The sequence below is a fragment of the Pristis pectinata genome, chromosome 4 (assembly GCF_009764475.1).
Source record: "Pristis pectinata isolate sPriPec2 chromosome 4, sPriPec2.1.pri, whole genome shotgun sequence".
NCBI classification, from domain to species: domain Eukaryota; kingdom Metazoa; phylum Chordata; class Chondrichthyes; order Rhinopristiformes; family Pristidae; genus Pristis; species Pristis pectinata.
Window position 1 is genome coordinate 69,694,982 of NC_067408.1, and position 22,431 is coordinate 69,717,412.

The 22,431-nt window shown below is 41.2% G+C and overlaps 1 protein-coding gene across 7 annotated transcripts in view; it reads right to left on the reverse strand.

The window, feature by feature from the left end:
• The window catches only part of nhsb (Nance-Horan syndrome b (congenital cataracts and dental anomalies)), a 364,351-nt gene that overhangs the window by 63,079 nt on the left and 278,841 nt on the right, over positions 1–22,431 (reverse strand). The window lies entirely within an intron of this gene.

Sequence of the window (22,431 nt, forward strand, 5' to 3'; positions counted from 1 at the left end):
GCTCATGACATGATGAGCTGAATAAACTCTGTCAGGGCTGTAACATTTGATGGTCCTACGATATTTGGATGGGGGTGGTAGGCCAGCTGGAACAATAAATTAAGGGAGAAAATTGACTGAAACAAAATGTATTGCATAACAAATGCAAAACATTAAATCATTTTGACTGAATGTTTCTTCCTTAATTATCATTCCTTTAATTACAGATTTCTATGCAATAAAACTATGTATTAAATCTTCCAACTAGTTAAGTTTTTGAACAGACTATGACCCCTTGCTATAACCCAATAATAATGTCTTTATCATATGCTTTCACAAAGTTTGAGAAATGTAATTCAAACTCCTATTAGCATCAAGGGAGCAATTTTCATTTACCAAGACTATTAAGTGTTCAATCACTAGCTTACAATACCTGTCCCAAAATAAGTCTTTATCCATCAATTTGCACATATTCCATCGCCACTCCATGTCCTTGCATCGCAGCAAAGAAACAACTAAACTGCCCCCTATTATCAGTGGGAATATAAATACGTCAGAACAAATCCCACAAAGTGCTTTCATTTTGATCCAGTCTGTACAAGTGAAACACAGACCCTTGCAGATTACAGCATTATAATTCAGAGCAGTAAATCTGCTGACGAGCTTCCTTAGTACCTTGAATTAGTAAAACATCAAAATTTGGGATTGAGTCTAACTTTGATCTCTGCTCTGTTTGCTAACTTAAATTAAGACTTGCTGTTAGCTGTGATTCAATAAGTAGTGTTTTCACTTCCTAGTCAGTAGGTTGTAGGTTCAAACCCACTCTGCAGATTGATGTAAATAATCTAGGTTGACTCTTCAGTGCAGAACTGGGCATGTCTTGTGCTATCTCTTGGTGCTATGTTGAACTGAGGTCCTACCTGCTCTTTCAGATTGAAGTAACAAAAAACAGATGCATGATTTAATAGAAGAGCCGGGGGGGCGGGGGGGGGGGTGCAGTGGTAGACTCAGGGTTTGCTGAATCTTGGTGGCCAGGGTAATAGTCACTTCTTGTTTATTAGTTTATTGGCAGCCTTGGTGGCTTTGGTAGAAGTTTCTTTCCTCTGATCTCTTCAGGAAAGTGCATGGACTTTGAGGCACCCCTAAACTGGACTGTTTGTGTGATGGCTTCCACAGCCGAATAGTCTGCAACCACTGGATTGCACATGGTCACTTTACAGTACTATAGTTATTTGGCATTAATAGAGTTAAGTCTCACTAGTACATTCAGGAGAGGGTAGGAAACTGTTTTATGAATGATCCATTGTGGTCTATGCACACACATGGCTTTGGCTAAGATGTTAATTTCTGCAGATGACAATTGAAGCAAAACTAAAAACAGCACTTGTGCATTTTTCTGCTACTTTTGTAAGAAAGACACAGCAGCTCTCATGAAGCTCAATGTACTGATGGATCAGTGGGGTAAGTGGCCCTGCAAATAATTACTTCATCTAACAGAATGTATTTTCTATAGCCAAATCCTAATGCAGTTTACACTGCAACGCAGATTTCAATATAACAGTATCTGAAACAAGTATAGACTATCTTGCTGAGAAAAAAATCTAAATGGAAGCTTTCTTCAAAAACTACAACTGGTGTCTTATCCTTTAAGAAATCTTTTAAATACTGTAAAAAATATATTTTAATGGATCTTAATCACCATGAGAAAGGCCTGCCTTCAGACAGCAGATTTGTATGGTGCAAATACAGCAAAAATATTATAACAAATATGAGAGGTATTCTTAAAAACATTTATTTCCTGCTGAACATCCTCAGTACAATTTCACTGTGGAAAGAATGCAGGCTTAGATTTAACTTTATTGCACTCTTCAATGAAATAACCCCAGACATATATAAGCCTCATGTGGACTTTTAATGCAATAAAGAAACTTTTTTTCTGGTGTTAGAATATAAATATTCAGTCCAGAGATGATCTCTTTAAAGTGTATTGTTTTCATTTTTTCATCATCAGATGGGGGCTCTAATACTGTAGCACCTGTAAAACTAAATGGTTTTACAACCTCTTCTCATGCTACATGCCCTCTGTCCCCATTAAAGGGACAAACAGTCTCTCCACCATCATCCTTCACTTGTGCATCTCTATATCAGGCAATTTACCAACTTTTACAAGTAGAACTCAACACTCATTCAGCACATAGTACCTGCAGTTTCTGTTTCAAGAACCCAATTAGTCCTGCTTCCCTGCTCTTACACAACTGCCCAATTTTCTCTTTTAGTATTTTGAAAGTAACAGGCTACTTGGATCCTTTCAGGCAAAGTATTCTTAACTGCTTCATAAAATAATTCTACTTGTTTCCCTTTTTGTTCTTTTTCAGCTCATTTTAAATCAGTATGTTTTGGTTCCTGATCCTTCTGCCACACCAGATTCAGTTTATCCTGATTTAGTCCATGAAAAACTTTCATCATTTTGAGCAACTCTATTAAATCCTTCATTAACCTTCCCTGCTCCTAGAAGAACAATTTTGGTATCTGTAGTCATCTCATGAAGCTGAACGTTTTTTTTGTTACTGCTAGTCCTGAGAATCCAGCATCCATGAGGCTTTAAATATATTTAATATGGAGCCAGAGCCACACATTTACCTAGGTCTACAAACCTGCTCCCAAACAATGGATTAGGTTCCAGATCCTTAAATTAAGGAAAGGATGATACAAGAAACCTTTTATAAGGTGTGCAGCAGTGTTCTTGGCCAAGTGTCCCTCTCATTTTACCTTCCCAATGGGCTAAACTGTATCCTATATTAGTTCCTCAAAGTAGTGTGACTGTGATTCAGAATTCACCAGGGTTCCAGACAGAAATTTATGTTATTGCCTCCTAGAGAAGAATTTTTAGGCTGATATCCAATCACTTGTTCTTTAAAACTAGTTTTCCATGATATGCCCTGACCCACTGGGGTTCATCTGCAGCACTTTTCTTTTGTCACAATTACTTTGAGCCCCAAAATGACTCCCTCCACCCACTCCTCCTCCACCAGTGCAGTAAAGATAACTTAAATAAACCTCACAGCTGGATTTGACATATATTTGCAAAGTGAAACACTACAGGGAAAGAGCAAGGTAGTGGGACTCGTTCAAACAGTCAGAAACTTTGATTCCATCTGGTTTGTGCCATTAGATTCTATGAACTCCTTTGCTCATACTGGAAAGTAGTATGGGAACATGAGGAGGTTTAGTTGGTAGCACATTTTAATGCTAAATAAAACAAATAGCAGACAATAATAGTCTGTTCTCATGGCCCTGATCAGTAGTTTTATAAACAACGACACACACTCTGCATTGCTCTCCTCACAGCATGGAGTGTCTGTCTGCTAACCTGAAAAGGCATAACATGTTCAGAGCAACTGAAAGAGTTCTGCAGATAGAACAAGGGATAACTTTGCTATAAAACTGGTTATTAATTTTAGCACATGCAGGAAATTGTGGAAAACCACAGGAAGATAGCCTTTTTAAAAAGAGAGAAACAAAGGACTGCAGATGTTGGTATCTAGATGAAAAACACTATAATACAGGAGGAACTCAGCAGGCCAGGCAGCATCCGTGGAGAAAAGCAGGTGGTCAACGTTTCGGGTCAGAACCCTTCTTCAGGATTGAAGATAGGAAAAGGGGAAGCTCAATGTATAGAAGGGAAAAACAAAGCAGTGATAGGTGGACAAAAGAGGAGAGGCAGGGTGGGCACAAGGTCATGATAGGTGGATGCAGGTAAGAGATAGTGATAGGCAGGTGTGGGGGAGGAAGGGAGAGCAGATCCATTGGGGGATGGGTCAAAGGTAAAGAGGAAAAAAGGGGGGTTAAAAAAAGAGAGATAGGCTAGAGAGACAGAGGAAATGGAAGAAGAGGCATAGTTGGGGGTGGATGTGGGGATTACTTAAAGTGGGAGGATTCAATGTTCGTTCCGTTAGGCTGCAAGGTTTCAAGACAGAAAATGAGGTGCTGTTCCTCCAGTTTGCACTTGGAATTCTCCTAGCAGTGGAGGAAGCCGAGGACTGGCATATTAGTGATAGTGTGGGAGGGGGAATTCAAGCGACTGACAATGGGAAGATGCAGATAGCTGTTACAGACGGAGCACAGGTGTTCTGCGAAATGGTCACCTAGTCTGTGTTTGGTCTTGCCAATGTAGAGGAGGCCACACTTGGAGCAATGAATACAGTAGATGATATTAAGGGAGGTGCAGGCACCAATGGAGAGGAGGCCACACTTGGAGCACTGCCAATGTAGAGGAGCATTTTAAAAATACATTAGCTATAAAAGGAGAAGATTTGAAAATGTAAAACAGAATGGTATAAAGTTACAAGACAAGTGGTGGAGATTCCCATTCAGAGGCAGAAACAAGCATGTTCAATTGCAGTGAATCAATAATTGAGCATGCTGATTTCTATGGTCCCATTGACTGCAAACAGAGTCACGGAACATTTACTTTTTCACTTGATCAAGTCCAATCAAAACACCAAGTGGTGAGGATAAAACCAAGGTTGTAAACATCTGGAATTACGATGACCCAGATTTTGTAGTTGTATTAATGGCAAAGCTGTTAATGATCACTATAATTATACAACAAAACTGACAGTATCTTCTGCAGTACGGAGATGAGCAGTTAAAAACAGAAATCCAGAAACTGCTATCAGTAGTTCTCTACTTCTCCATAGGGCACATTGTTCTGCGGTCTTCTCCAAAGTTACTCTCAGAAATCAGTGAATATATGAGAACATATTCCATAAAATATTCTGAAAATGTTACATTTTACAGCATAAGTTGGGAATGAGCTCTGGATGGCACCTAAAACATAATTCCTGCTTTGCAACATCTGGGTCTAAAAGCTAATACAGTATATGTGGATTGTAATTTCTTCAGCTAGATATTTCAAATTGTAATGGATGTTAAGGTAATAAAAGATGTATTTTTTTATGAAGTTCGTTAATCAGAATTTAGCTTCTATCTTAATGTCAGACATATGTGCCTGGCTCTGAGGCAAAGAAAGGAAGGGTGAAGTCAGGCAAAGCAATAGTAATAGGGGACTTGATAGTAAGGGGCACAGATAGGTGTTTCTGTGGCCTCAATCAAGTCTCCAGGATGGTGTGTGGTCTCCCTGGTGCCAGGGTCAAGGATGTCTTGCAGCGGGTACAGGACATTCTGAGAGGGGATGGTGAGCAGCCAGAGGTCGTGGTCCATATTGGTACCAATGACCTAGGCAGGAGGAGGGATAAGGTTCTGCAAAGTGATTTTAGGGAGCTAGGCAGAAAGTTAAAAACAGGACTTCCAGAGTTGTAATCTCAGGACTGCAACCTGTGCCACATGCTAGTGAGGTGAAAAATAGGTACATAGTGCAGTTCAACATGTGGCTAAGGAGCTAGTGCAAGAAGGAGGGCTTCAGATGTATGGATCATTGAGCTCTCTTCCAGGACAGGTAGGACCTGACAAACAAGACGGTGTGCATCTGAACTAGAGGGGAACCAATATTCTTGCCAGGGGTTTGCTACCCAGGAGGGTTTAAACTAGAGTGGCGGGGGGGGGGGGGGGGGGGGGGGGGGGGGGGGATGGGAACCACAGCAACAGAACAACAGGTGGTAGGGTTGCGAGCAAGAAAGATGGTATGACAAGTAAAATTGAAAGGAAGGACAGCAAGGGACAGGCTAATAAACACAGTGGGACTGATGGGCTGAAATGTGTTTATTTCAATGCTAGGACTATTATGGGTAAGGAGGATGAACTTAGAGCCTGGATCAGTATATGATGTTGCCATTATAGACCTGATTGCATAAGTGACAGGACGGGCAGCTCAACATTCCTGGGTTTCGTTGTTTTAGATGTGATAGTGAGGGGGGTAAAAGAGGTGGAGGGGTTGCACTACTGATAAGGGAGAATGTCCATCAGTACTCAGAGAGGACATATCGGAGGGCTCATCCACAGAGGCACTTTGGTAGTGCTCAGAAATAGGGCAGGTGCAATTATGTTGATGAGATTATACTATAGGCCCCTCAATAGCCACCGTGAGGTGGAGGAACAGATATGTAAACAGATTATGGAAAGGTGCAGAAAGAAGAGGGTTGTCATAGTGGGGAACTTTAACTTCCCTAGTATTAACTGGAACTTCCTTAATACAAGAAGCTTAGATGGGGTAGGATTTCTTCAAGGGGTTCTTGAAAGAGTATGTGGAGAGTTCTATGAGAGAAGAGAGCATACTGGACCTAGTTTTGAGAAATGAGCCAGGCCACGTGACAGACCTGATAGTGGGTGAACATTGTGGGAGTAGTGACCACAACTCATTATGTTTTAAGATAGTTATGGATAAGGATAAAATTGCATCTTGTGGGAAGGTACTAAATTGGGGGAGGGCAAATTATGACAGGATAAGACAGGAGCTAAGGCACATTGAGTGGGAGCTGCTGCTGTCGGACAAGTCCATGTCTGACATGTGGGAGTTGGTTAAAGGCCAGCTGAGCAGAGCTCAGGATCGGCATGTTCCCATAAGGAGTCAGGATAAGGATGCTAAGGTAGGGGAAGCTTGGATGACCAGAGAGGTCCTAAATGTAGTCAGGAAGAAAGAGGAAGCATACGTAAGGTTCAGGAAGCTAAAATCAGACTGGACCCTTGTGGAATATAAAGATAGCAGGAAAATGCTCAAGCTGGTGATTAGGAAGGCCAAAATGGCCATGAAATGTCCTTAGCGAACTGGGTCAAGGATAATCCCAAGGCATTATATACTTATATTAAGAAAAAGAGGATAACTAAGGAGCAGGTAGGTCCACTCAAAGATAAAGGAGGGAATTTGTGCTTGGAGTCAGAGTAAGTGGCTGAGCTACTAAACTGCATCAGTATTTACTGAGGAGAAGGAATTGGAGGATACTGAAAACAGAGTGGGGCATGCCAATGTGCTGGGACACTTTGAGATTAAGGAAGAGGTAGTGCTGGGTCTTCTGAAAAGCATTAAAATGGGTAAATCCCCAGGGCCTGATGGCATATATCCCAGAATATTGAAAGAAGCAAGTGAGGAGATTGCTGGGGCTCCGAGAAGGATCTTTGCTTCCACACTAGCAACAGGTGAGGTCCCGGAGGACTAGAGAGTAGCAAATGTTGTTCCTTTGTTCAAGAAGAGAAATAGTAATATTCAAGGTAATTATAGGCCAGTGAGTCTCAGGTCAGTGGTGTGGAAGCTATTGGAGAGGATACTGAGGGATAGGATTTATGCATTTTTGGAAAGGCATGGCCTACTTAGGGACAGTTAACATGGCTTTGTGCGACAGTTAGCATGGCTTTGTGTGGGGCAGGTCATGACTTACAAACTTGATTTGAGTTTTTTGAGGAGGTAACAATGGTGCTTGATGAGGTTAAGGCTGTGGACATTACCTACATGGACTTTAGTAAGGCATTTGATAAAGTCACTCATGGTAGCTTGTTTCAGAATATAAAGATGCATGGGATCCAGGGTGAATTGCAAGTTTGGATTCTGAACTGGCTTGCCCATAGAAGACAGAAAGTAGGGGTGGAAGGTTGTTATTCTGGCTGGAGGTCCGTGACCAGTGGTGTTCCACAAGGGTCGGTGCTGGGACGTCTGTTGTTTGTGATATATATCATTGATTTGGATAAAAATGTGGATGGATGGATTAGCAAGTTTGCAAATGACACCAAGATTGGTGGAGTTGTGGACAGTGGAAAGGACTATCAAAGGATACAGTGGGATATAGATCAGTTACAGATATGGGCAGAAAAGTGGCAGATGGAGTTTAATCTGGGCAAGTGCGAGGTGTTGCACTTTGGGAGGTCAACTGAAAGGAGAAAGTATACAGTTAATGGTAGGCCCCTTAATAGCACTGAGGTACAGAGGGATCTGGGGGTCCAGGTCCATAATTCACTGAAAGTGGCTACACAAGTGGATAAGGTGGTAAAGGAGGCATATGGTATGCTTGTCTTCATCGGTAGGGATGTTGAGTATACAAGTAAGGAAGTCATGCTGCAGCTCTATACAACTTTAGTCAGACCACACGGAGTATTGTGTGCAGTTCTGATCACCCTATTATAGGAAGGATGTAGAAACAGTGGAAAGGGTGCAGAAGAAGTTTACCAGGATGCTGCCTGGATTAGAGGGTGTGAGCTGTAAGGAAAGGTTGGACAAACTTGGGTTGTTCTCCCTAGAATGTTGGAGGCTAAGGGGTGACAGGATGGAAATGTCAAATACCAGAGGACATACTTTTAAGGTTAGTTTGGGGGGGGGGGTACAGTTTAAAGGCAACGTGAGGGGCAAGTTTTTTTTATGCCGAGAGTAGTAGGTACCTGGAATGGGTTACCAGGGGTAGTGGTGGAAGCAGGCAGTTTGATGGAGTTTAAGAGGCTTTTAGATAGACACATGAATGTAAAGGGAATGGAGGGATATGGATGATACACAGGAGGAGGACATTTAGTAATCAAGATCAGCACAACATTGAGGGCCAAATGGCCTGTCCGGTGCTGTGAAGTTCTATGTTGTATGTTCTAATCATTATTTTATGCTCTGTAAAATATTTAAAATTTGAATTAAAAATCATGCTTTTTATTTCCCAGCTTGATATCTTCAATATGATTTGCTGTTCAACCCACTTGAAGGTTTCCAACGTTTCATTTTGTACTAATACTTGACAATAACCAACATGGTGAAGTGCATGGGTTTGAATCACAGAGATTGCTAGATCTCATTGTCAGCTTTTTTTTGGACTTAGCAGTTAACTGATTTTTCTCCTGATGGCAAAATCTGGCCTGATAGGCAAACATTACCGGGAGGGCCCTTCATTAGAATGGCAAAATGGACTAAGTTGTTCTGACATTTGTGATGGAAATATCTATCTGAAATGTTAAGCCTATAAGCATTCCTCTTTCCAGACACTAACATGCAAGGCATAACATTTCTTTAGCACTGGGGAAGGAGCACTCAGATGTAATTTCATTGAGCTTACCAAAGCAAAACTGCCCAAATTTCTAGAAAATGGAATTCTACCTGGAAATTATCACAATCATATCCCACAATGGAGATAGCCAATTTTCATACAGCACACTGCAAAAATCAGCACAATGTGTTTTAATTTCTAAGCCTCTGTACTTCAGTATTTTCTAATTTCTAGCACATTGTTTTCTTTTAAACTCAAAGCTGTGATGACCATGTAATTGAAAGCTAATCAATTTCAGACTATTGGTACAAGCACAGATTGGATAAATTTCCTGCTAATAATTATCTATCCATTTATGTTAGTAAATTACTTAGATTATTTTGTAACCACAGCAGGAGTTTCCATTTGAGATCTAGTTATATATTCTGTGGATGATTGGTGTTAAACAAGGTTGTGTCATTGCTCCAACAGTTTTTGCAATCTCTTTTGTTGTAACTCCAAAATCAAGATTACCCAAACCTCAGTAATCGAGCAACAGAATGCAGACATTTGCACATGCTCAGAGGCTGAGATCCAAACCATCGTTGATGATTTAATTGAAGCATATAAGAGAATGGGTTTTTCCCTCAATATCCACGAGACAAAGGGGCTCTAGCAACCTACCCCTGTTGGACTACATTGGCCTCCGACAATAAAAGTTGAAGCTGAGGCTCCAGAAAACATGGACCACCATAAACCTTGGGTGCCACCTCTTAGTGAAGGATGACATTGATGATGAAATTCATCACCAAATTCAATGTGCCAATACAGCCTTTGGTTGATTGAGGAAAAGGTTCTTTGAAGCTCAAGTCCTCAGACGTGGCACAAAACCCATGGTCTACTGGGCAGTAGTGATCCCTGTCTTCCTTTATGCTTCTCAGTCCAGGACTAGCCACAGAAGGCATATTAAGGCATCAACAATGTCTCCATAAAGTCTTCCAAATTCACTGGAAAGATAAGTACATGTCCTATCCCTGGGCAACATTCCCAGTATTGAGGCCCTAGTTACAGTTGGCTATATTGGGCAGGTCATGTTGTTCACATGCAATATACCCTCTGATTCCTTGGAATCTCTGGCCCATAATCATTCAAATTGGAGAAGGAGCATTCATGCGTCAGGAGCACACTGAGAGCCTACATAAGTTTCAGAAGGAGTGAACCGCCTCTCAAATTACCTACCTGTCTGCCAAGCTAGCCATCACCTGCCTGATCTGTGCCCTACATTAGCCTCACTAGCTACCTCAGAACCTATAAACCTGGAGTGGATGATTAGTCACTTTTGATCCCGAGAGAATGACTAAGATGAATACTTGTATTTTGTTTCTCCTCTGTTTAGAAAATTATCTCAAAGTGGAAATCAGCTTGAAGGTGCCACTCGAAACTCTGGGTGAATTTTGTTTTTTTTTAAAAAAGCAAAGTTGTCTCAAAAGAGAGTGGAGTTTTTTGCAATAATTACCTCAAATGCAAATTATCTTTCTATGATTTTTTGCATGATTTTATTTAAATCAAACCTAAAAGCCAGCCCTGCCATAAACATGATTAACATGTTTAACATGCCCTGGCATGATTAGCATCGAGTGTTTCTGCCAATTATGCTTGTTTGTGGGTCCGCCAGGAACTCTAGAAATTAAGCTTTTGTTTTAGGCATACTGATTGTGATATTTTTAAAGTTTTTGAGTATAATTTATTTTAGGTTTATTGCTCCCTATACACTAATATGACAAGCAAATGTTTCTGTACAATGTTTGTAAGTTATCTTTATTTAGTATCAGGTTTCTTACATGTAATGGATGAGACATTCTGTTCAAATGCTCATTTTTTTGCAATAAGCAAACTTTCTGGTGTTTCAATAAAACTTCACCAAATTACCATTCCTAGATATATGAATAAAGATTTCTTAAAGCAAAGAAATGTTGTTCTAAATCACTATCTGCTTACGTTGGTTCATGGGAGATTTTCTGTTTGCTTATAATGAAAATAAGTTTGAACAGAAATGTGAAAACATAAACCATTTTGCAAAACTGGATGCAATTTTTGGCCTAACTGCATTTGCATTGCTAATTATGCCAAACTTTACCCTATAATCCTTAGACTTCTATTACTTTCACAGGCAGACAGGGTGAGGCTGAAGTTAGTAACTACAGTGTGGAAGGAAAACGAAGATAGTTTTTAAACAGTAAAGGAACATATAGGACATGGTATGTCATCTATTCTGACTTCTGACCTTAGCAGTGGAATTCAGAATAGAGCAGCAGTATTCTCTGTATAGTCATGAAGCTTAGAATATATCAATGGTATTCAGAGTATGGCAGTGATATTCAGAGTACAGCAGCCATGTTCATAATAGAGAAATGACTACTGTATTCAGAATATTCTAATCAAATGCAGAGCACCATAGTGCCATTCATAATATAACAGCGCAATTCATAATATAACAATGGATTTCATTTTGTAATAGTGGAATTAATAACATAATTGTTGTGACAATAGAGCTCAGAAAATAACAATGAAATTTTGAATTCTAGAGATTGGTATCAGGATCATTATCTTACTGTTATATATAAATGGACCTTGGAAAAGCGAGTATAGCTATCAACTGTTTTCTTTAAGTGGATGTGGACAAGGCCTATATTTATTGCCCATGTACAACTGCCCTTGGGAAGGTGGTGATGAACTGCTGTCTTGACCTTCTGCAGTCCTTCTGGTGAAGCTACTGCCTTAGCCCTGCTATTTCACATGTTCCAAAATTCAGACTCAGCAATGGTGACAGATTTCAAACCCAGAATGGTCTGTGGATTAGAGGAGGATCTATAGGAGGTGACGCTACCATATATCTGCTCCCCTATAAGTGTATATCTGCTCCCCTAAGTGTAGAGCACTTCATCTGAATCCCCGTAGTACTTGAAACAATGTCAGTAAACTTGTGGCACAGATCAGTACAAAGGGGTATGATTTAGTGGCCATTACAGAAACGTAATACAGAAGGATAGGCAGAAAGGGAAGGGAGGTGGGGTAGTGTTCTTAATTAAAGATGACATCAGGGTGATAGTGAGTGACGATATAAGATCAAATGAGCAACATGTTGAATCCATCTGGGTAGAGATTAGGAATAGTAAAGGGAAACAATCACTGGTAGGAGTTGTCCATAGGCCACAAAATAGTAACATTACAGTGGCACAGGCAATAAATCTGATGCATGTAAGAATGGAACAGCAATTGTCATGGGGGACTTTAGCTTGCACATAGACTGGGCGAATCAAGTTGGTTGAGGCAGTCTTGAGGAGGACTTCATAGAATGCATCAGTGATAGCTTTCTTGAACAGCATGTTACTGAACCTACAAAGCAACATGCTATCTTAGATCTGGTCCTGTGCAAGGAGACAGGTAAAATTAACGATCTTGTAGTTAGGGATCCTCTTGAAAAGAGTGATCACAGTATGATTGAATTTCTCATTGAAATGGAGGGTGCAACAGTTCGATTGAAAATCAATGTATTATGCCTAAAAAGGGAGACGACAATGGGATGAGGGAGGAGTTGGCTAGCGTAGACTGGGAATACGGGCTATATGGTGGGACAGTTGAGGAACAATGGAAGACTTTCAAAGAGATTTTTCACAGTGCTCAACAAAAGTATATTCCAGTTAAAAGCAAGGACAGTATGGGTGGAGAGGGCTAGCCTTGGATAACTAAGGAAATAAAGGAAGGCATCAAACTAAAAGCTCATGCATACCAAGTCTCCAAGAGTAGTGGGAAACTGGAAGATTGAGAAAGCTTCAAAAAGCAATAAAGAACCACTAAGCAAGCAATAAGGAAAGGGGCGATAGATTATGAAAGTAAACTAGCACAAAATATAAAAACAGATAGTAAAAGTTTTTGTAATTATATAAAGCAGAAAAGGGTGGCTAAGGTGAACGTAGGTCCCTTGGAAGTGGGATTTAATAAAGAGGGATGAGAAGGCATAATTAATATTGGGTAATGTAGAAATGGCCAAGGCTTTGAATGACTATTTTGTGTCGGTCTTCATGGTGGAGGCCACATCCAACATGCCAAAAAGAGATGCTAAGGATGCAATGAGAGGTGAAGATCTCGATACAATCACTATCACTAAAGAGGTAGTGCCAAGCAAACTAGTGGGCCTAAAGGTAGACAAGTCCCCTGGTCCTGATGGAATGTATCCCAGGGTACTGAAATAAATGGCGGAAGTTATAGTTGAGATGTTTATGATAATTTAGCAACATTCTCTGGGCAGGTCCCAGCGGGTTGGAAGACACTGAATGTCATGCCACTGTTTAAAAAAGGATGTAGGCAAAAGGCAGGTAACTGTAGGCCAGTTAGCTTAATGTCTGTAGTCAGGAAAATGCTTGAAGCTATCATTAAGGAAGAAATAGCGAGACATCTGGATAGAAATGCTTCCATCAGGCAGACACAGCATGGATTCAGGAAGGGCAGATCCTGTTTGACAAACTTACTGGAGAGTTCTGAGGATACAATGAGCACAGAGGATAGAGGGAAACAGGTGGATGTTGTACACTTGGATTTCCAGAAGGCATTCGATAAGGTGCCACATAAAAGACATATCCATAAGGTTAGGTCTTTTATGGAGGTGAAGGTAATGTATCAGCATGGATAGAGGATTGGTTAACCAATCGAAGGCAGAGAGTTGGGATAAATGGGCGTTTCCCTGGTTGGCAATCAGTGGTGAGCGGGGTGCCGCAGGGATCGTTGCTGGACCCGCAAATGTTCACAATATACATTCACTATTTGGAAGAGGGGACTGAGAGTAGTGTATCTAAATTTGCTGATGACAGTAAATTGAGTGGACTCAACACCTCCCTTTGTAACTGGATCCTTGACTTTCTAACAAATAGACTGCAATCAGTGAGGATAGGCAGCAATACCTCCGGCACGATTATTCTCAACACTGGTGCCCTACAAGGCCTCTACTCTACTCCCTATACACATGACTGTGTGGCCAGATTCTGCTCTAACTCCATCTACTAGTTTGCAGATGATACCACCATATAGGCTGTATTTCAAACAGCGATGAGTCGGAGTAAAGGAAAGAGATAGAGAGCTTAATGGAATGATGTCACGACAATAACTTTTCCCTCAATGTCAACAAAACAAAAGAGCTGGTCATTGACTTCAGGAAAGGGGGTGGTGTACATGCACCTGTCTACATCAATGGTGCTGAGGTCGAGAGGGTTGAGAGCTTCAAGTTCCTGGGAGTGAACATCACCAACAGGCTAACCTGGTCAAATTACGTAGATGCCACGGCCAAGAAAGCTCACCAGCACCTCTACTTCCTCAGGAGGCTAAAGAAATTTGGTTTGTCCCCTTTAACTCTCACCAACTTTTACCAATGCACCACAGAAAGCATCCTATCTGGATATATCAAGGCTTGGTACAGGAACTGCTCTGCCCAGGACCGCAAGAAGCTGCAGAGAGTTGTGGACACAGCCCAGTGCATCACGGACACCAGCCTCCCCTCCTTGGACTCTGTCTTTATCTCTCATTGTCTTGGTGAAGCAGCCAGCATAATCAAAGACCCCACCCACCCAGGAGATTCTCTCTTCTCTCCTCTTCCATTGGGTAGAAGATACAGGAGCCTGAGGGCACGTACCACCAGATTTAAGGACAACTTCTACCCCACTGTGATAAGACTATTGAACGGTTCCCTTATACAATAAGATGGACTATGACCTCACGATCTACCTTGTTGTGACCTTGCACCTTATTGCACTGCACTTGCTCTGTAGCTGTGACACTTTACTCAGTACTATTATTGTTTTTACCTGTACTACATCAATGGACTCTGTACTAACGCAATGTAACTGCACTGTGTAATGAACTGACCTGTACGATCAGTATGCAAGACAAGTTTTTCACTGTACCTCGGTACAAGTGACAATAATAAACCAATACCAATACCAAAAGCAAATTGTGCAGAGGATGCAGAGAGTCCGCAGAGAAAATAGATAGGTTAAGAGAGTGGGCAAGGGTCTGCCAGCTGGAGTACAATGTTGGTAAATGTGAGGTCATCCACTTTGGAAGGAAAAATAGAAGATCAGATTATTATTTAAATGGTGAAAGATTGCAGCATGCTGTTGTGCAGAGAGACCTGGGAGTGCTTGTGCATGAATCGCTAAAGGTCGGTTTGCAGATGGAACCAGTTATCAAGAAGGGAAATGGAATGTTGGCCTTCATTGTGAGAGGGATTGAATTTAGGAGCAGGGAGGTTATGCTGCAACTGTACAGGGTACTGGTGCGGCTACAGCTGGAGTACTGTGTGCAGTTCTGGTGTCCTTACTCGAGAAAAAGATACACTGGCTTTGGAGGTGGTGCAAAGAAGGTTCATCAGGTAGATTCCGGAGATGAGGGGGTTAACCTATGAGGAGAGATTGAGTCGCCTGGGACTATACTCACTGGAATTCAGAAGAATGAGAGGGGATCTTATAGAAACATATAAAATTAAGAAAGGGACAGATAAGATAGATGCAGGAAAGTTGTTTTCACTGGTGGGTGAGACTGGAACTAGGGGACATAGACTCAGGATTTGGGGGAGTTGATTTAAGATGGAGATGAGGAGAAACTGCTTTTCCCAGAGTAGTGAATCTGTGGAATTCTCTGCCCAGGGAAGCAGTAGAGGCTACATCATTAAATATGTTTAAGACCCAGGTAGATTTTTGCATAGTAGGGGAATTAAGGATTATGGGGAAATGGCAGGTAGGTGGCGCTGAGTCCACAGCCAGATCAGCCACAATCTTATTCAATGGCGGAGCAGGCTCAACGTGCCATATGGCCCACTCCTGCTCCTATTTCTTATGTTCTTATATTCTTATTTTTCTATGAGATGGAGGCCACAAGTTTGAGAAGTCCTGCTGAAAAAGCCAAAGATGGATTTGCAGTGCAAATTGCAGAAGGTAGACACTATAGCCGTATTGTACTGGTGATAGAAGAAGTATATGTTTAGGGCTACCAATCCAGCTGGGTGCTTTCACCTGGATGGTGTCAAGCTACTTTGTATTGTACAATTACACTTATCCAGTTAAGTGGCCACAGATTTTTGCCTTGTAGATCGTGGAAAGGCTTTGAACAGTCTGCAGGTGATTTACTTACTGCAAAATACTCAGCTCTTAACTACTTTTTATGGCCAGTACTTACATGGATTATCTCTCTGTTCAGTTGATCACAGGGCATCTTCTGACTGGAATAAGGTTTTATGTCATGGGAAGGTAATTAGACTGCCTTGTTGGAGAGGGTCACTACCTGGCAGTTGTGTCGTACCACTCAGCAGCCCAAGTCTGAATATTGTCCAAGTCTTGTATGTGGGCAGAGATAGCTTCATCTTCTGGAGGAGTTGTAAAAGGAACTAAACACTGGAATCACCAGCAAGTATCCCCTCCTCTGACTTTATGATGAAGGAAAGATTATTAGTGAAACAACTGAAGGTGGTAGGAGAGGACAGTGCCCTAAGGAACTCTTCCATCAACTTCTAGGAATCAACTTCTTGGCATCTAACAGTTTCACCAGGCTTCTTGATGCTTGATGCTACATATGGTCATATACTGCCTCAATGTCAAGGACAGTCACTTTCACTTCACTCCTGCATTTCAACTTCTTTGCCCCTGTTTGACCACAGCCTTACTGTGATCTGGAATTGAGTGATTATGGTATTGCTCAAACTAAGCATCTGTAAGCAGCCTATTATTGACAGCAATGTCAGTGTCTAAGAACAACAGCAGCTAGAATCAGGAGCCTGACATGTGGCAAAGGACAATTTTAGACCTGTGTAACCATCACTCTATGTTCTGAAGAATGACATCAACTGACACATTGTTCGAGATTGTAGTCTGGAAACAAGCATGCCTTGTATAACATTACCAGATTAGTTTCAGCATATTTTATGATTATAACAATACAGCATACCTCTAACTAACCAAGGTGTAAAAAGATGACTATAAAATTCTAATGCCTGTACTATTAGGAGTGAAGACTTGGAATTAATATCCCTGAACAACTGGCTCAGTAACAGCCCCATTACCTTGAATGGGTAGCTTTCTATTTCTTTAGTTGTATTGCTCTTATCCAGGTTACTTAGATTCTACTTGTATTATTTTTCACTTGATAACAGCAGTGGACAGCAATTTGCATTCAATATTCAGAAGAGACAGGTCAAGCTAAAATTATAGCATCCAGTTCAATGTCAATAGCAAAGTAGCTGATCATAGCTAGCTAAAATAGTGGGGAAATAAGCAAAAGAAGATACCTCAATGAGCTGTTTTACATTCTTTAATGTTAATCTTAGAAACATCATCTATGATATTTGTTTTTTAATCTTCTTTTCTATGTTTTCTCTTATCCTCCTCATCAGAAGATGATGGGAGCCTAACTGAATACAGATGCAACAACTGTGATGTGTGATTAAGCTGTGTTTGTTTGACCTGATGCAGCTAATGGTTCAAATTCATGTTATAATTTTACTTATTCCTTTTTTTGTGCTGTGGGTATCACTTGCAAGGTCAGCATTTACTGCCTTTCTCTTATTAACTTGGAGAAGGAATTGGTGAGCCATCTTCCTCAATTATTGCAGTACTTCTGGTGAAGGTGGTTCTTAATGCTGTAGAGTAGGGAGTTCCAGAATTGATTCCCAGCATAATGAAGGAATGGTGTTATATTTCCAAGCAAGGATGGTAATTACCTTTGATTTCAGTGCTCAGCCATTGCTAACTGCACTGTTGCTTGCCTTGTTGCCTTAGTTGGGGACTCAAGTTTGTAATTAGCTATCGCCAGGTCAGGGTGGCATAGCTGCTAAAGCAGCTTGAATATCTTAATGGGGGAAATGGATTTCAGCTGAATATGGTGGTAGAGGTTACAGTAGACTGTTGCTCGCCAAAAGGATAACATAGTAGAGAGTGGGCTACCAGGTTTTTCAGTGCTGCACTGGAGGCCATGAAGGAAGAGAGAAAGCAAGATGTCTGGCTTCTGGAAGGTTCAGGAGATTCTCCAGACAGTGAGAGGATACAGGTGAATGCTAAGAACTAAGCCCGAGGACTTGGATATAGTGCCGCAATTCTCCTTGATGGAATGCAGGTCTTGAATGTATTATCAAATGCCATATCCTACCAAAGGCACCTCAGCCACTTCTCAATTCAATACACATCCAAATCTGAAGTGCCAAGACTGTCAATAATCCCTATCAATCAGAAAGTGTGTTTAACATTCAAATTCTTCACCAAATGCACCTTTACTGCTGATGATAGCTGCATATCCACTTCTCAAAGTTTGTACTTGGTGTTGCAATTCAACCATGGTAATCATATCACCCAAGCAGAGCCTATCAGGGTTAGGAATACACATCTCCCTCTCTTGCAGGATACGGTTGTACACAACCAAAGGGGACAACAGCTAACCGGTGGGGAGTAGCACAACTGCATCAATTCTGACCCCTCGGCCAACCCCATGGACAAGTAAATGATCAGTATCATCACTGTGGCCAGGACAAACCTGCAGGCTAACAACAGGGTTGAAGCCATGGAAGGAAACGGGATTGTCATTCCTAATCCCACTTACCATGTTCTTCCCTCTCACCTCACAATCACTTCTGATTTAAAAGCTGAAGATGATGTAATCATGCACCTATTGTTTACCCACTCTTCCTGCACCACTACATTACCCCTGTGCTTCTCTTCTTTCAGACATTCAGGAATTGCAGGTGGGCCAAGTGGTTGCAAAAATCAATTAGTGAAGATGAAAACACAGAGCCACTTAATTTAATATTACCAGTCCCAGTTCATACAGTGACATTTGTAAAGGTTAGTTTAAGAGCATGGATTTGCAAATGATGATACAAGTGATTTGCAGTCAGGGTAAGGGGGAAGGATAATGCAGGGACCTGCTCCCCAGAGAATGAGATCAAAAATGTTTGCTGCAGAGGTCCCAGATTTAGAACAGGATGGGGTTGTCTATGGGAGCACGTTAATAATTATGCACTGATTTTTTTTGTGTGATGCACAAGCAGACTTTGCCAAAAAGCTTGCATGCAATGTTGAGGGGGTAGGAGGGAAACAATCTACCATGCACAGGACTTTGGATACCCTCCAGTACTTTCCGTGGCACCTCTACTCAAATGAGCATGCCACCCTACTGAATTCGCAAGACATCTTATCCAAGCCTGCTCCTGCCCTCTGCTGACAGTCACAACCTCCTTCCAGCAGAGAATGCAGTATGGCAGTCAGAGCCATGAACTGTGCTGAACCCCCCATTCCCTATCAAAGCCTGGATGGGATCCATTAGTTCACCGTCTATGCACTATTGCTCGTGGGGTTTTCCTGATCACAGACAAAGACTTCACCTTGAGTTACCCTGATTATAATCCAAAGTGCTATCCTTTCAGAATCTGCACAAGTAACTAAGAAGGAAGAGTCTGTTATTGATATTGTGTATTTCACACTGCAGGATGTTCCTAGGTGCTTTATAACCAATTAATTACATTAAAAATGTAGTTATAGTTGTAATAAATGAAACACCACAGCTGACATGTGTACAGCAAGCTCCAATACAAGGTAAATGACAGGACCCTTGGCTGAAGGATAATATTGGCCCAGGACTCCAAGAATTAACTTTTCTCAAACAGGTGGGCATGGGGATATTGCAGACTATGAAATCATGATCCCCATTCAGAACAACCTGAACCAGCTTGTAAATGAGCTTGTGATCTTAAGAAAGACCTTGCTCAGAAATGGAAAACACTATAATGGGCAGAATAGATCCCTCACAACATTAACTGCTCTTTAGTAGGTCTTGAATTGGATGTTCATGTCAATTCAAGACTGCAAGTCACTCTGTAGTCATCTTCTACTTTTGAGCAGACACCTCAGCTGAACTTAAAAGCTAAATGCCAGAAGAGCATACTTCTGGTCTACTTAACTGCACAGAGGTTTTCTTCAAATGAGACAAATAGGACCAAGTATGCAATAGAGAGCTCGGTGTGCTCCTAGTGTAATACATTCTGACTAGGCAATGGACTGAAAAATATCAGCAGACTCAAATCAATGTTTGCATGCAAATAAAATCCAGTACAAAGAAAAATTTGCATTTATTTAACATTTTTCATAACTTTAGGATGCTTCAAAGCATTTTACAAATAATGAGCTATCTTTTGAAGTGTAGTCTGTGTTGTGATGTTGAAAAATTCAGCTGCCAATTTGTACACAGGTACCATCAAACAACACTGACTCATTAGCAAACCTACTCACTGATGTCCCTTTAGGTTTCACCAGGACCATTTGGTTCTAGACCTCATCACACCTTGGTCCAAAAATGGACCAAAGAGTGATATTCTAGAGATAAGCTGGGAATGTCTACCCTTGACCTTGCATAATGGAAGATGGTTATGGTTGTTGGAGATCAATCATCCTCATTTCAAGACGTTGAGCAGGATTTCCTCAGGGTAACCCAACCACCTTCAACTGTTTCAATGACTTTCTTGCCATCTAAGGTTAGAAGTGGGGACGTTCATTGATAATTGCACAATGTTTGATTCCATTCACAACATGCAGCAAGCCCTGGACAACAATCAGGCATGGGCTGATAAGTGGGAAGTAATATTCATGCTCACAAGTATCAGGCAATGACCATCGCCAACAAAAGAGTCTAACCACATACCCTTGACATTCAATGGCATTACCATCGTAGAGTATCCCATGTCAATATCCTGGGGGTTGGCATTAACTAGAAATTCAATCAGAACATACCATGGCTACAAGAGCAAGTCTGAGGGTACATATCCTGTGATGAGGGACTCAGATCTTGACACCTCAAAGTCTTTCTACCATCTACAAGGCACATGTCAGTAACACGTTAGATACACTCCATTTGCCTGGGTAAGTGCAGCACCAAAATTCCCAAGGACTTCCAATACCATTCAAAAATAATCTGCCTGTTTTATTGACACCCCATGAACCACCACTAATGCACAATAGCTGCAGTGCACATCAACTATAAAATGCATTAGTTATTCATCTAGACTACTCTGACGCACCTCCCAACCCCAACCTCTTTCCCCAATTTGCAGGTTCCCTCCAAGTCGCACAGCATCCTGGTTTGGAAATATATTGCCGATTCTTCATCATCGCTGTGTCTAAATCCTGGAACTACCTATCCTAGAGCACTATGTGAGCACCTCCACCAGAAAAATTGCAATGGCTAAAGTAGTACAGGCAGGGTTCCCTCTGTAAAGGCCAGCATTCCCTCTGACAGGTGACAGTTCCCTTTAAAAAAAGACCAGGATTCTCCTTAAAAAGACCAGGATTCCCTCTGATAGGCCACGGTAAACTGAACTGTCACCTGTCAGAGGGAATCCTGGCCTATCAGAGGGAATCCTGGCCTGTTTAAAGGGAATCCTGGTCTTTTTTTTAAAGGGAAAAGTCATCTGTCAGAGGGAATCCTAGCCTAACAGAGGGAACCCTGGCCAGAGAAAGACTGAGTCTGGAAGATAGCAAATATAACCCATTATTTAAGAAAGGAATGGTGAGAGAAAGCAGGGGACTATAGACCTGCTAGCCTGACATCAGTTATAGGGAAAATGCTGGAATCTATATTTGGGAGGTAGTAACAGAACACTTGTAAACTAATAACATACAGGACAGAGTTAATGTGGATTTATGAAGGGGAAATCATCCTTGATAAATCTGTTTTCTGAGGTTATAACTAGTAGAATAGATAAGGGTGAACCAGTTGGTAAGGGATATTTGGACTTTGTGAAGGCTTTTGATAAGATGCTATATGAGAGATTATTAAACAACATTAGAACACATGGTATTCAAGCAATACGCTATCATAGATTGAGACAGAAAACAGAGAGAAGGAATAAACGTGCCATTTCCAAATTTGGAGGCTATGACTAGTGGGGTGCCACATGGATCGGTGCTAGTGCCACAGTTGTTCACAAACTATATCAAGATATTGTACAAGGGGACCAAGTGCATTATATCCTAGGGGTTGTGTATTTTTGGAATTCTCTACCAAAAAGGGCTATGGAGGCTTAGTTGCTGGGTATATTCAAGAAAGAAAATGGCTTTTCAGATATTAAGGGAATCAAGTAACATGGAGTTAGTACAAGAAAGTGCCATTAATAGAAAAGATCAGCCATGATCAGAATGATGGAGCAGGAAGATGAGGAAACATTTTTTTACCCCAAGGATGGAAGGCATCTGGAATTCTCTGCCTGTAGGAATGATTGAGACAGAAACGCTCATTATATTTAAAATGTTCATGTATAACCTGTGGGCCTATGGACGAAAAGCTGGAAGGCTGGATTTTTCAACCAGCCCAGACATGCTCAGCCAAATGACCTCCATCTGTGTCATGTGTTCTATGATTCATTTCTTAGATTCTTTATCACAACTGCACAAATAATTGAAAATATTTGCCTTGTAATTATGATATATCTGTTTAAATAAAATACAAACTATCATCACAAGTCATTCTTTTCTTAATTAAA